The following is a 3,869-nucleotide window of genomic DNA, read 5'->3' on the forward strand; positions in this document are numbered from 1 at the left end:
TAAGGATGGAAATTCCACAACCTCTCTGGGTAGCCTGTTCCCATGCTTCACAATGCTCCTAGTGAGGAAGGTTTTTTCTAATATTTAATCTAAATTTCCCTCACTGCAACTTGAGACTATTGCTCCTCATTCTGTTTTCTGGGCTGCTAAAAACAGTCTCGCTCCATCCTCTTTGGAGCCCCCTACAGGCTGTTATTAAATCTCCCCAAAGTCTTCTCCAAACTAAATAAGCCCAGTTCCATCAGCCTCTCCTCATAAATCATGTTCCCCAGCCCTCTAACCATTTTGGTTGTCCTCCACTAGACTCTCCAATTTATCCATATCATTTCTGTAGCAAGGGGGCCCAAAATTGGACACAGGACTCCAGATGTGGCCTCACCCATACAGAATAGAGGGGAATAATCACTTTCCTCCATCTGCTGGCAACACTCTACCAATGCAGCACTGTCTACTGTTAACCTTCACAACAGCAAACTGTTGGCTTATATTCAGCTTATTATCCACTGTGTCCTTTTCTGGAGACATACTGGTCAGTCCCGTCCGTACTAGCATATGGGATTGTTCCATCCTAAGTGCAGGACTTTGTATTTTCCCTTATTAATATTAAACTTAATGCCTTTTGGTCCAATCCTCTGATTTGTCTAGGTCTTTCTGAATCCTAGCTCCTCCCCCCTCCCCGGCAAACTTGCCAAAGTTGTGCTCCATCCTATCTTCCAAATGACTGATGAAGATGTTGAACAAAACTGGCCCCTGGACCAACCCCTGGGGCACTCCCTTTGATACCACCTGCAAACTAGACATTGAACTGTGATTACTACCCTTTGAGCCCAATGATCCAGCCAATTTTCTATCTACCTAAGCCTATTCATCCAACCCATACTTCTTTAGCTTGCTTGCAAAAATGGTGGGAGACCATGTGAAAAGCCTTGCTAGAGTCATAGTATATATTTCTGAAAGAAGACGTCTCCTTTTAGTCTTGGGACCCCAAAGAAATATATTTATCTTCCACAAGTGGACTCTTAAGTTGACCTGGGAGATGCCCCTTTTTCCTCAAAGATATTGATTGTGCCTTATTTTTAATTCCTATTCCCTTGAGAGAGTTTATTATTCAGTCAGCTTGGGGGCTGAACTTGTACCAGAAAAAAATATTTAAGAAAGGTCTTCCATTCTGAGGATTTGGAAAGTAAATCCTGGTGGGGAACCTGATTGAGAGCATCCTCATCTTTTACATACCTTAATAACCACAGTTGTGACACAAAATGGAAATACATTTCATGCAAGGGACAGTCTCTAGCATTGCCCATACTATTATCTAATTTATAGTCTTACTATATATCTTCCTGGCCTCCTTACCATGACAAAGGGGAAGACCCAGGAAGGCTGCATATCATAACTGATGCATCCCCATTTACCTTCGCTGGTGATGGTCTCAGCAGTTTCTCCTGGGAGAAGTTTACTTAGCCACAGCATCTCAGGACTTGCAGCTTCTTGCAGGATTTTTTTGTACCATGGCTGCTTCTTGGTAAAACCGTATTGTGAAACTCTATTTCATAGAGGTTAGGCAGAAGGTAGACACAGTGGCATCTTAGAGATTAATTGACTCAGTGGCAATTACTGCAAAGGTGTAACGCTGGAAGGCAAATTTAATTGCGTCTGTATGCAGGACACGCATGTAAATGTCAGCAACTGACAAACTACTGAGGTTGGGATTTTTTCTGAGGATCTACTATTCCCTGGTTAATTCCCTGCTATCAACAGTAGCCAGGTGTTAACTGGGATCTGAATCTCAGTAAGTGGAATATAAGGTCTGAACCACAGTATGGGCTTATGAAATAATCATAAGAGTACTCTTCAGTGCCCAGCATCCTTTGTCACTTAGGCTGCTTACCCTGCTACATGAAGCTCCCAAATCCTTACTATTCAAAAATGCTACCATAAAAGTTTGCTAATGGTTAGATGATAAATTTGGATAGGCTGGTTTTGATAGGGATGGCTCCTGTCTCATAAAGGTGCTTGGACTAGATTACCTCTGGAAGCTCCTTCCAACCCAAATTTTCTATCATTTCTTCAACAGAGAGGGTTTAGAAATAACTACCTAAGCCATGGTTGTCCTCCAGGACACATAAGTCATTTGAATCCTTCTCTTACTCTTTAAACATTCTCCTCTTGACATACAAGGGTGTCTTTACACTTGCTCTGAGGGTCAGGGTGCAGGGAGAGAGCTTTAACTAAAGTGAGTCTTGGCAGCTGCTGTAATTAAAGCTTCCACAGGGTCTCATGTATTCAGCATCTCATGCTTCAAATGGTGGCAGGGGCACTTCAACTAATGCTCATTCGTTAAGCTTTAGTTGGAACAGAATTGATTAATTGAGTCTGCTGGAATGTGCTAATTGGCACACTCCCCCAGCCTTGGTGTCTCATCTATTCAGCATCCCTATGCTTCAAAATGGCAGTAGAGATGCTTTAACTAAAGCTTGAAGCACCCCCATTGTCATTTTGAAATGTGGGGATGCTGAATACATGCCAATTAGCACACTAGCAGACTCAATTAATCGAGTCTGCTCTGATGCACTGTAATTACAGCATGTCAGAGCAAGCGTTCCACACGTCTTCAGGCACCCTAAGTACATAGCTTTGGTAGGAGAGGGAGGGTTGTGAGGTTTAGACATTGCTCGGGCAAGACAAAAACACAGGCAAGGCACCCAAATAGCAATGCTGAGCAGGTCTCTGCAATGCAGTTTGGGGGAAGGGAGGGTGTGGGAAAGGGAGGGAAAAACTGCTATAGAAAGTTGGGGATTTGTCTACTTACTGCACTAAACCAGTTAGCTCAAACTTAAGCCCTAGGAGGAAAAGTTATATACTTGGGCCTTAAATAGAAAACGTTGTCCTTATATGTATCTATTCTGATCACAGTTAGCCCAAATACCACATCTACTTGATTCCAAGACATGGTTTTCTTCCTCTACTCAACATGGAGAAAAAATGCCCCTCATCTTGGATTCGAGTACAAGGTGGGAGGGTGGAGGGGAGAAGTAGGGCAGAGGCTACAAGGGGGGGAATGCAGGGGACAAGGGGGCCACCCCCCACACACACACACATGGCCCCATGCTGCTGCTTTTCCCACCAGTGTTGATGGGATGAGTTCAAGATGACCCTTTGATCATTAGGTTCTATTCATGGAAAGTTGTAAGAAATGTATAAATTTTCTGCATCTAGAATCTAATTATAGGGGGTTTCTCTTAAATTAAAAGTAGTCTTAGATTTGGCAAAATATGGTAGACTTTGTGCTCTTGGGGAAGTTGAAAGAAAAAAAAAAGGAAGGCTCCTGGGTAATATCTAAGCCCCTTTCCAAAACAGAACAGGACAAGCATCATTTTCCACCTATAGAGGGCTTTGCACATACAGCATGGTACATCCAAATCAGTGGTTCTCAATCTTTCTAGACTCACTGCACCCTTGTTAGACTTGAGGCACCCCTCAAAATGCCAGCTCTTAGCTTTCACTCATTTCTTCACTACAGAAAAATTAGAGGTGCACTGATACATCAGTCCCATATCAGATCGGCACTAATAAAAAGAAAATTGACAGCACTGGCAATCAGGGTTTTTTTGGCTGGATGTGGCCAATGTTGCTGATAAATGCCCTGTGTATACATGCAGCGGCAGCATACACATGGCCAGGAGAGCAGCCTGGTAGCATGGAGAGCAGTTGGGTCCGGCTGGTAAGTCTGTTGTGCAGGAACGGGTGCGTGTGGGGGTAGATCAAGGCCCCTGCAATAAGAGAGGGAGTTGGGCTGGGACAAGGACAGGCACTGCACAGCTGTGGCAAAACTTGGGATGGAGCTGCAAGTTCATTTGGGGGGGGGGGGG

This window comes from Gavialis gangeticus, unplaced genomic scaffold (assembly GCF_001723915.1).
Source record: "Gavialis gangeticus isolate Ggan-Ray unplaced genomic scaffold, GavGan_comp1, whole genome shotgun sequence".
NCBI lineage: Eukaryota > Metazoa > Chordata > Crocodylia > Gavialidae > Gavialis > Gavialis gangeticus.